Source organism: Protopterus annectens, chromosome 6.part0 (genome assembly GCF_019279795.1).
Source record: "Protopterus annectens isolate FY-2018-M chromosome 6.part0, PAN1.0, whole genome shotgun sequence".
Lineage (NCBI taxonomy): Eukaryota > Metazoa > Chordata > Ceratodontiformes > Protopteridae > Protopterus > Protopterus annectens.
Genome location: NC_056737.1, coordinates 1,895,148,416 through 1,895,161,623, shown reverse-complemented (window position 1 = coordinate 1,895,161,623; position 13,208 = coordinate 1,895,148,416).

Genomic DNA, 13,208 nt, shown 5'->3' with positions numbered 1-13,208 from the left:
ACATGTGTGTACAGCCACATGCGCAATGTCTAGACTCAGCTCAGGGGTATGAGGAATAATGTTGAGCAGACATGCACTGCTTTGGGGGAATATGCAAGCTAGGGCTCAGGCAAACATAGTATGCAGTCAACATACCCTTCTGCTCATGTCCTCACACATAAGGGCGGTGGCCAACACAAAGCATCAGTGGCAGATGTACAAAGGTCAGCGATGGTCTGTTAACATGTGGTGTATGTTGCACATACCATGGCAGTATGGTGCAATGGTGCAAAGTGCATGCATTGTGTTGCAGGTATGGGGCATAGGCTACTGACACAAATGGTGCAATACAGGTATGTATGCTAACCACCACTATAATTGTGTAAGGTGCATGCCATCTGCTATAATACATGCATACTGTTATGTGCAAATCAGGGATGTATGATAACTACCACTATAATTGTCTAAGCTGAAACTATATCTGTCTAAGCTGAATGCCACCTGTCATATCACCTGCATGTAGTATGTGTGTCTGTGTGTCTGTGTGAGTGTGTGTGTATGTATGTGTGTGTGTGTGTGTCTGGTATGTCTGTGTGTCTGGTATAACTTGTAATGTATGGTTCTTGTCTTCCCCTCACAGGTGTTGATGTAGGTGCATTGCCCTCCTGCGGTCCACCTGATGTTAGTGTCCCCACAGACTCTAGCAGTGATGATGATAGTATGATTGAGGCACAAGCAGGGTTGTCAGGGGCTGAACCTGGGCCATTGGTTGCCATTCCACCTGTATCCCCCTCATCCTCACACGCAGTTCCCCTGCCTACACATACTCCATCACCACTGACCATAGAGGAAGGACAGTTGGCGGGTGGTAGCATGGAACAGGGAAGTGTGGTGACTATGGAAGGTGTGCCTGCACACCATGATCCCAGTCAACTGACTGGTGATGTCCCAGACAGGCATATGCCCAGTGCTGCTCGTAGGAGGATCACTGGCCAATATGCCCCTGTGAGACAAAGCACATTAGCTGGAGTCACCAGACGCATGTTTCAGGCTATAATGGAGGCACAGGCACATACTGAATGGCACAACAGAGAAGGTGCGAGGCTTCAGAGGGCTGCTGTCCATTTATTAACTGACAAGATCCAGGCACTTGCAAATGCTCACCATCATCTTGCAGATGTTTTGGATAGATGATTGGGTGACATGGTGGGAGTCCTTGACCATGGCATGTCAATCCTCAAGCATGGAATGTCTGTGCTGGAACATCTGGTGGGAGTGAGGCATCGAGCACGTGGACGTAGGTCAGCTACATCACCTGTTGAAGGTCTATGTGAACATGCTACTGCACATGCCCGCTCCCATAGTGGCAGTAGCAGCAGCAGTGCAGCTGGTGCTGTGCAGTGCACACCATGACACAGCAGGCTACATGCACGTGGTCCTGGATGGTCCCAACAGGGACACGATTCCAGTGGACATGTGTCATCAGACAGTGCCCAATCTGGATTTCTGCCTGGTAGTGCCTGTGCAACCCCTGACAGGCGCAGGTCACGTGACCATGGCTGGACACCAGGAACTGTGAAACCTGCCTTGTACAGTCTGCAGCTGTCAATAATACCCCTGTGTAGGCCAGCCACATGCCAGACCTGTGTGCATGCATACACACACACACACCGGAAACAAATGTAGGGCCCCAACACACACACGCATAACATCCACACATGCCCAATGATATCACAGACCCTAACACACACAAATGATGTCATCCAATGGCACAGCCTAGGCCTCTGGCAAACATTATCACCCTTTGCATATGATGAATCCTGTGCCGCATCCTTGTCACCCACACCATCGGTGCAGGGACATGCTCATATGGTCTGATGCACAGGGTGAACATACTGGCTAGTCAATTGTAGATTAATGTTGTTGAGTAGTGTTGACAGGGAGCAGAAATACCATGTATTGCAGTTTTAGAATGCATTTTTCATGTTTGACAGTATGTATCATGTATAACAACAATAGCTTGTTGATCTTGACGTTCTGCCTTTCTCTTTCAGGTGTAGTTGCATGTGCCAGGGGATGTTGGTGTTTGCGGTTAGTGTCCCATATGTACATGTTGATTACCCACAGGTCAGTATGACAATACCTGCATGCACTTTGTAGCTTCCACATGACAGTTATATTCTCCCATGTTTCAATTATGTTTACTGTTCTAATGATCCAAGAACATGATAGCTGTGTAGTAAGCTACTGTGTTCAGAGCCATCACATCCATAGTGGGTGACATCACAGGTATAGTTACCTGGAGCAGGGAGGAGGTAAAAGAGTTGTATGCGGATGACAAGGCTAAAGGACAATGGAAATAGTGGCTTCTCATTGGGAAGCAGTAATACCCACTGCCATGACAGCATGCAAATACAGACACACCCACACACTCAGGGATTCACAGATACAGTAACACACACTCCGACACACACACACACACACACACACACACACACAGTTGCCAGTGTTTGGATGAGAACCCCTGCCTATGTGCATATCATCATTATAGTACTACGCAATTACAAGATGCGCCACAGAGATTACACCTGTAGAGGTAGTTGGAATGGCCTAAGATTGAGGACATCAACAGGGATACTACAGTGCAGTGAGTGTATGTGGGGAGGGGGGTCCATGTAACAACAGGTCACACCCCAGGGAGTACATTTTAACAGGCAGTTAGAATGCCTGTCTATGACTGATGATATCAACAGGGATACTAGATTGCATTGAGTGGATGGGGGGAGGGGGGCATTAACATTTCACTATGGTAAATTACACCCTCACTCCAGGTACCAGACAGCCACACACATGGACAGCCATACACACACACACACACACACACACACACACACACACACACACACACACACACACACATGCACACTGTGGCATTCACAAAGATATACACCTATGTCACACACATACAGACACTTTACATGTGTGAGGTTCAACCACCTGCCTATGCATTTATTTCTAAACTTCACTCTGTACTGGTGTCAACAACAGTGTTCAGGAGAGTGAAAACATGTGGGATGTATTCCCAACCATACGTGACATATATGGACACACACACCCACACGTGCCAGTACTGTGAATCAAACACCTGCCTATCTCATGATAGGTATTACAGAAGTACAACACTATTGCATTGGCTAAAAAGCTTACCGACTCTTTCCTTTGCCAGCTGTGCTGATATATGCACAATATATGCACAGGGGAAGTATTACTGTTACAGGTGTCATGAGGTTTGCCTTAAGTGTCACCCTTACTGCATTCTACATTGTCTGTCTTCCACTTCAGTTAACAAAGCCTGACCTTAGCAGTTACACAGGTTATTGTAGGAATGGTTGTAACACACCAGTGAGTTGTCCTCAGTAATCATTCATCTACAAAGAAGCCCCACCACTTAGTAGTCATGTCCAAACATCTGTCCATACCTCATGTATGGCTTACTGTACTTAAAGCACATCACCATATACAGTTGGCAATGTTGAGGCTGTATTGCAACAGCATGATGTACTAAGACAACAGTCACCTTTAGACATCAGACACTGCACACATATGGAATCTACATAAACATCAATACATGTACACATATGCAGTCTACATCAGTAAGTGCACTAGCACGTCAAGACGATACATTCCACACCTTCCCCACGCCATGTGTGAAAACATAGCCGAGCATTACACCATAATGGATGTTGTATTCATGTACTGGTAGGACACCACCACCTTTACCGAGTAGCAAAGTGTACATATATGACAACAGCACATATCAGCGAGACACACACAGCTTTATTCTATGTTATGCTCCTACAAACTGTTACTTGACAGTGCCATGGTGAAGCCAGGCACTGTAATTGTCAACAGTGAGCATATCATATTTGCCACACACACCACATGTTTACTGGAAGACTGCCAGCAATGTGCTCTGTTAGAGCTAGGCAGTACACTCGTTCAGGAATGTGTGAGGATTGTGGCTTGTAAACATCTCACCCCAGCACATACTGGCTATTGTGGTACTCAGGTTAATGTCCAGACAGCACACAGCATGCATGGCTTGCAATTGTTGACATGGGGTATATGTAAGAGCTGTGGCCACACATGGCTGTACATCTCATGAACATATCACCTGTGACTACTCAGGAACATGCAGAGCAGAGCTGTCAATACAGGCCTTGTGTAGGTCCCATTATCCTGTTATTTGGGTATGTTTATAGGCATTGCATTAGGTGGACATGTCTAATGACATACATGCCACATGGGGAGCTGTATGATATGATAGATGTCATGGGTGACTAGTAGAGAGGGAATATTACCTCTGTTAACATAGATATCAAACCTTACGTACTTTTAGCATGCTATCTGCCATGTGCATGTGTGTAATGACTGTAGCCACCTGTATGTAGAAAGGATAATGAAAGCTATGGTAATGTCATTTATGTTGTATGAGTGTGGGATGTACATATCCAGGGCCAGTACAGTTAGATCATATACAACCATGAGGGTGTTGTTTACTGGTGTACAGCAACAGTCAACTGTGTTAATGCTGACAACATCTGAGGGACCCTGGTATGTGTACAAATGAGCTGGTTACAAACAGTGGTATTATTGCATTACATTATGCAGCTGTGTCTGTACATGGGTACCTTGAACAGTTGATGTAGGCCTAGGTACAGTCCACCAATCAAGGGTTATCTGGTGGTCTACCATACTATGTCATACCATATATGGATGTGTGTTGGTAGTCTGGGGACAAGGTGGTGGATGTATATGAGGATACAACCATTTGCCACTGTCACCTGTACCTGACTCATCTGTGATGAGTTATGTCAGAATAGTGGTCTTTACATGTGAGTAGCCTTTAAGAATATGTGGACACCACCACCTGAAATGGTCCATACCACTGTTATGGCCCACATGTCTTGATCTGAGTTATATGGTGGTAGTGCAAGTGTGCACTACAGAGCCTTCAGCCAGGTGTTCCTCACTGCACAGATGTCAGTATTCCCCATTGTAGGTTCTACATTGAGCAAAGGATTACTAAAGCCACACATCTAGCACTGGTTAGCATAAGCATCCAATGCAATTGTCTTGTAGGTGTCAGGGTGTTACTTCTGGGTGAAGGACAATTGCCTCGGAATGTGGCTATATGGGTAAATGCGACCTAGGTATTATCCACACACACACATGAAACATGGACGCATGTGCTCTTTTTTGAAGGCTTTGCGTTCAGTCATGACAGCCAGGAAAAACAGACACTGGACAATCTCATAATAACAGCAGGGCATTGGCTTATTGTTTTGGTCTAGCAGTTGCCACTCGTACTATGACATCACTGCGAGAGGCAGTAATGTGCTTGGTAGCAAATGCCTCATGTAAGGTGACGGACAGCTGTAGAAATTGTTTATATGACTAATGTGAGATATACTTAGGGTAGCAGTCCTGCTAATAATGACAACTACTAACACAGCCAGGAGAGGTCATCTTGACTCCTAGACCTCAGAACCATTACACAATGTGGCTCACACATTATGCTTGCACATGCCACTGTTCCACGTATAATGCCACTGTCCCCAACCTGCTATCAATGTATGCCTTTCAGGATAGCAAGGTGTGTGACACATGCTGTAGGTAGCATCTGCCTGTGTGTCCCAGGTAATCTATTGTCTGTCACGTCCACACATGCATGAATGTATATACTTAACATATAAATGTCAGTACTTCATGTACATGTATGCATGTGTATCACACAGCACAGACACAGATATATAGTTTACGGGCCACATACAGGTATCAGGTAGTAAACCAGTATGATGGGCATCTATACTGACAGGTAAGATGTAATTAGCTGTAAACCCGTGTGTTTACAATAGGAGTCCATTACAACATGTTCTGTACATCTATGTGTATGAACATGCACACTGTGGCCTTCTGCGGTTAGAAACGGAGTGCATCCCAAACAGCCCTGTGCTACTAAGTGTATGGGCATACCCACTGCCACCTTGTGTAATTTGAGTCAGTGCATCCAGCAAGCCCTTTGCTACTAAGTGTATGAGCATGCCCAGTATAACTTTGTGTAGTTGTAATCATAGTGCATCCCAAACTGCCCTGTGCTACTAAGTGTATGAGCATGCCCACTGTAACCCTGTATAGTGATATCAGGTGAGACAAGGAAATTGTTGCAAGTAAAATTCCAAACTTTATTTTGTAATGGTTAAGCACTTTATTCTCCTTCTAGAGACTTCATCAGAGAAAATTGCACTATAAACCCAATCCTTAAATACCCTTACTTAATGATGTCACACGATTGAGTAATTATGCCTTAAAACATGCTACCTAATTTATGAATAAAATTAATAAAATCAGTTAATAAATAAATAAAACACACCCATATTTAAATACATACAACACACATTTAAAACATCTCATACATTGATGCCCTAAAAGGAAATCCAACAATTCAACTGTCTAACCCATTATATGCTTTAATTTTAAAATACATGCAATGTTAACTGCCTCATTTAGTCCAGGATATTGAGTACCATACAACTTTAACTGCCATCTCAATTCACTGGCATCCAAATGTAAATCTACAATTTTACCCTGGGGGTCCTTTACTATATGGTCAATAACCAAAAACTTAAATAAGTGTGTCCCATGGTCATTGATATGTCTGAATAACGCATTAGTACTTTTTCTTTTCTTTATATCATAGAGATGTTCACTAATACGTATCTTGAATGCTCTAGAGGTCTTTCTTACATAAAATGCCGGACATTTTTGACATTTAGTTAAATAGACTACATTGACACTGCTACAATTATGGTGTCCTTTAGTGAAAATAAGATTATTTCTATTCAATTTAAACTGATCTCCTGTTTCCAAAATGTGACAACGGTAATTACACTTTCCACATTTAATATTACCTTTAGGTCGATTTGAAAGACCATATGCATATTCATTACTATACTCAAACATATTTTTAAGGGACCTATCCTTCCTAAATATGATTTTGGGGGGACCCTTTCCAACTTTGGTTATATAGCTATAACTGTGTCATAACACTGAAATATCAAAACACTGAAACTCAAAACACTGAAACCAAAACACTGAAACTTCAAAATCTTGAAAACTCAAAACACTGAAACTCAAAACACTGAAAACACATCATACATATACTGAGTTTAAACAACATAAATCATAGCACTTTCTACCAAGTGTATGCAGGGGGGCAAGCCCCCCTGCACCCCCCACACCCCCTGCTACTTAAATATATCAACTCCAAGATTGCACTTAGTGTAGTTAAGTGCAATCCTGGTAGAAAGTGCTATGATTTAAGTTGTTTAAAGTCAGTATATGTATGATATGTGTTTTCAGTGTTTTGTTTGAGTTCCAGTGTTTTGAGTTTTCAGTGTTTTGAAGTTTCAGTGTTTTGGTCTTCTATATTATGAAGTTTTCTCATTTTCAGTGTTTTGATATTTCAGTGTTATGAAGCGAATCCATATATATATATATCTGTGTACACATCCCGTAAGTGTATATATATATATATATATATATATATATATATATATATATATATATATGTGTGTGTGTGTGTGTGTGTGTGTAGTTATGACAGTTGTACAGTTGTACAGATGTAGTCTTGTCTTTGTTGTTTCACAGAGTACAGTACATTCAAGGGTACTGTACATATGTACACAAAGTGACTGACCCATGTGTTTTCAGTACTGTGGAATACCTGTAGTGAGCTGTGCATTATAAACTCCATGCAACAAGTATACAACCCAGATGGCTTAGTGGTACATCCAGTGACCTCAGTGTGCATGGTCCAGGATTCAAGACCTGAAAGCCTTGTTGATACTGTCAATTAGGACTGCATAAGGCAGTTGTAAGCAGGTGTAAATGTGTTTTCGTGACAGTAAGCAGCAGCGGGTACACGCAGGTAATAGACATGTACAACTTGCAGTACACTTGAAATGCCCTTCTTTGGCAATCCTGCTGATTTCACCCACCTACTAATACACCTCTGGGACTGCTGTAACCCAGTAATCTCCATGGTGTGTGCTGTAACTGTAATGCTATAGTGTGTTAAACTAGGTTGGTAGGTCCGCTAATCCCAGACAGACCAACTGTGTGTATTTCTGAGAAAAAAAACAATGCTTTTAGAGTATGCACATGCTTTACAATTCACATACTTACCATTGGCAATCCTGCTGATGTCACCCACCTACAAATATACCTCTGGGACTACTGTAACCCAGTAATTTCCATAGGGCGTGCCGTAACTGCCTAATGCTGTAGTGTGATAAACTAGTTAGGTAGGGGTTCTATTCCAAAACAGGCCAACTGTGTGTGTCTGTCTAAGAAAGAAACAATGCTTTTTAGAGTATGCACACTATTTACAATTCACATAACCACCTTTGTCAATCCTGCTGTTGTCACCCACCTAGTAATACACCTCTGGGTCTGCTGTAACCCAGAAATCTCCATAATGTGTGCTGTAACTGCGTAATGCTGTAGTGTGATAAACTAAGTAAGTAGGGTTTCTATTCCAAGACATGGCGAGTGTGTGTGTGTTTGACAGGCAGAGCCTGTGTGGAGGTGGCTGTGAGTGTCTAACAACTGGACATGTTGGGGAGCGGATTTTGTAGTTTTCCTATATGGTGCCCGTATTATATGTCAGTGTCCACCTCACGAGGAGTACAGATGTCAGTCAGCCAAGGGACTGTGTTGGCAAGCCATACCCCTACATCTGGCAAAAGGCCTGGTGAACAAAGTATGCAACCCTGCTATTACCCGGAATATGTTCTGAACCCATGTGTCATACACAAACACACTTTCCTAGAAAATCTCGCTATGTTGCTAGTAACCTGCACATTGATGACAGATAGTAGGTATGGTGTGATTACAGTTGGCTGCAGAGGGCATGCACCCTGTACAACAGTACAATAGGCACATAGTTGTGAACAATGCGCCTTCACTATGCTCCCCACTGGATGCCTGCAACATATGTGGTGCCATCAAATGTGATCCACAGAGGCCATGCAATGCCTTACACACGTGCCCTGTATGGACTGATGCCACTGACACCAGGGAATACCTGTATCATGCTATCAATGCAGGTGCAAGGTCAACCTGCTGTCTATAAGCAGGTCCTGCCACACCAGGCCAGGATTGGCATATCTGAGGATAACAGTCTGTGTACACAACATGTGCCAGCCAAACCAGGTACACTTGTACATGTCACTGTACATTATTGTGGGATGTGCACATCCCAGGCAATGTCCATGTCAAGGACTATCAAACACAGACATGGCATGCATTGCAAAGCAATGGCCATACACAATGGTAACCAGGATGTGAGGACAGTTCATACAGTACCCATCTGTGTGGGACAATGCAGACACTACACCCCTGTACCACATTGCACACCACTGTCGGGTGGCATGATGCCAAGGATTACCCCTCACCCAGCCTTGTACAGCCATCTTTCACCTACCACCACTACCCACCCATGAACAATGCACACGTGCATGTCAGTACTGGCACCCTGTGTCTGCATATGGGGTATGATGCTCCCAACCACAGTCACACCCAGTATAACTCCCATTGGCATAACAACTAATGCCAGACACATTCACATGCCCCAGCTCATAGAACCTCCGGATATCCCCTGTGGTGCATGTAGTACCTGTGCATTACTGCAGTGTGGCAAACTAAGTAGTTAGGAAGTGTATTTGTGAGCTTGGCAAAGTGTGGCAATGTGAGTCCATTAGAGTGGGATTGTGTTGACAATGATATCCGTTCATGTGGACAGCCATGTGTGCTACACCTAATGTATGTCTACTATATCTTTGTTGCAGATGTCACTCACCAGCACACAATATATGTTCTTACAGCACACCAACATGTCAGCTTTGTGGCACATGGAGTAACTGTATGCACTTGTAATAGTAATGACTAGTCAGTCAGGGGTTTGAACCACTGTACTGGTAGGTGTGTGACAGATGATGCTTAGGTTTTAGTCTCCAAGCCCTTCTCTGATTTACTTTGCCTCTGTCTGTCCGTCCTACACACTCTCTGGTGGATGTGGAGTTGTACACCTGCTCAGCAGCAGCTTGTGTTTTGTAAGTGATGGCCATGATCAGGTGATGGCCTCTGCACCTATTGCAGTCTTCCTCTTGCTGATTGCATGTGGAACAGCTGTGGTGATATTCCCATAGTCAATCACATGGAAACACAGTACAATATCTAGGAACATCATGTTGGTGTTTGCCCATGACAGTCGCTGTGAGGGACCCTGGATCTGGTGTTTGGTAAACAGCATCACAGATGATATCTGGATGTTCCTCAAACAACATACACAGTGGAAAATAGTCTAAAGACAGGAAGTTGATGTGCCAGACATGACTACAGCATGTAAATGTAGCTATGCTTCATTGAGACTACTGCCAGTTTAACAAGTTGTGTGTGGTAATGGCTATTCTGCATGTTTTAAAACTGACTAGACAGTGCTCTGTTTGTGAGGGAATCCCCATTTGTAGGGCCATCTGTGGACTGGTCGTTGTGTGGAACCATTTGTTTTCTGTGTTACTCACTAAACACACATCTGTGAACTGCAGAAGCATGGTGTGAGAATTGCGGTCAGTACATGGTGATAGTTATGAGAGTTACTGCCATCGCATCCCTGATTGGACATATGTCACATGAAACAGTGGTATGACAGTCACTGTCTGGGGTTCTCAGTGACATGCCAATAATGGGCCACTGTTCATAGCTGCAGTCACAAGTCTTCTACACTTTGTACAGATGTCATGCAGTATATATGCAGGTGTTGTGCTCCCTCTGCAAATGTATACCATCTGTTGTGTTGGGTTGATGGTCATATCTATGCATGCTGTTATAAGTAATCCTGAATGCTGTTGACTATTACTAAGCCATATCTGTGTTAAAACTGCAACACCATAGGCTGTATGTGTTTGGAGGTCCTGGCAGAACATTCTGTCCCACTTCAGCGGGTCATGGCGCCGGGCACCAGCACATCTGGGGCCCAGCCTTGGACCTCCACCTCTATTGGCTCTGCACCAACTTCTGGTGGAACAACCACTGAGGATGGAGCTTGTCCACCCTGGGAGCAGGCCCAGACAGGGACTTGTCCTCTGCCGTACAGTCCCGGACGTGGTGCATAGAGAGCTCAATAAGGGGTTTCGAGGCCAGATACGCCAGCTCGAGGGCAGAATGTCACATTTGCAGGGTGAGCCTACCCCTCCTAGACAGCCCCCAGCACTGCCACCTTTGTAGCTGTTTTGGTGCAGTGGTGGCTGCCCATGGCTGGGGACCTCCGTCGCACTGTTTCTATCTGGGGGCTCATGGGCTTGTGATGGCTGAACAACCCTCCCCATCCAAGGTGTATCCCCCCACATGTGTCATATACCGACCCTGTATGCTGTCTTGTCTGTCTTCCTACCCAACCTATTCTCCACGAGCATACCTACTCTCCTTCCCCCACTTCCCACTCTCACCCTATGGAAACTAAAGGCCAATCAGTTCCTAGAACAACATTTGCCCCATACATAGCTGTCCATTTTACACATGTAACCCTTTTAATATGCATCACAAAATACTTCAGTTGTCCTCACCCCTGTCTCCCAGGCACACGATCCTGGTATGCACATGACTCCTAAAGGTTCCAGGTACACATGATGCAGACAAACCCACTGTACACACAACACTACCGGTCCCTCTATGGTTACCCCATTTACCTTTTTCATGATGATGATGTCGCACGCAGCACCTTGCAAGAGTACTGTTCTCACATAATGATTGAACAGGAACTGTTGTGTTAATGTAAATAAAATGCACAGAGTGATGTATTTGGCCAATATACAAATGTTTGCGTGTTTTAATGACACGTCTGTCTGAGGGAGACTTGATATTACATAGGACAACACCACTACATAATATATATATGTGTATGTATGTATCTGTATCTATATCTGGACATAAACACACACACATACATACATCTACATGATGGAATACATTTCCTATACTGTTGAATGACTGCACTGGATGATATGTTTGTGATAACATCCGTATATCTGCCATGGATTAGTGGTAAATCACATTAGCTGTGTGTGCAGGGTCCTGGTTTCGAGCCTTGCAGAGGCTGTTTATTTTGTTGCTGGGCAGAACAAGGCCATTGGATACGGAGTGATTAAGGCACATTAAAGCAGTTGTGAGCGGGTGTGCATGAGTTTGCGTGGAGCTAAACAATGCTAACCTTTGGTTACAGTTTTTTACACTCAGTCTCTACATTGCTTCACCAGTGTAATACTCGCATACTGGCAGCTAAACAGGCTTACACCCTCTTGCTCCCGCACTTGCAGATGCACTGCATTTGGTGTGTGCATCTGACACTCACACCCCTGGGTGGGAGTGAGGACTACGATATTACCTTGTGATGCCTATAACATCAGATTACAATGTACAGTATCGGGAATGGCTGCCCATTAGATGAAAGCATGCCATTCGACTGTACAGAGTCTGCAGCCTGTCCAGAGTTTGATTCAGATTATTGGTGTGTTCCTCTTACAATCTGCACTTGTCTGGCTAATACATGGGAACTGACACTCTTCAATACAAACAAGTAATTGGGTTTTGGAACTCACATCCTTCAGCAGAGTCATGCTACTGCATACCTAATATTCTATCATCTTTCTAAGGTTGTAAGTGGAATATGTGCTTTCTGTCCCTATCAGAACTCTCAAACGATTGGGGACAAATATCAACTGAATCAGGGACACATCATAACATCAGGGACACATTTAAATTATTAGTGCTATTAGCCTGACACATTGACAGACTCAGAGCATATGAATTCATACACATTTTCTGAGGTAAATGATGTTTATAACCATTAATTGTTGTCATTATTCATTGCATGTAATTCACCACCTTTCCTCCAAAAGTCACTAGTTTTAGGAGGGATTAAGTGGGACAGAGTTAGAATTTGAGTCGAAATCAGGGACGTCCCTGGAAATCGAGGACAGCTCAGAGGTATGGTCCCTATTTGTTCCCCCAATGGTTTATGTCCTGTCCAGTGGATTTGCTCTTAGGGGTTGAGAGGTATGGGCGTCAGCTATGTCCATTTCGGAATGTTTTTTACATCCCCGGGGCGG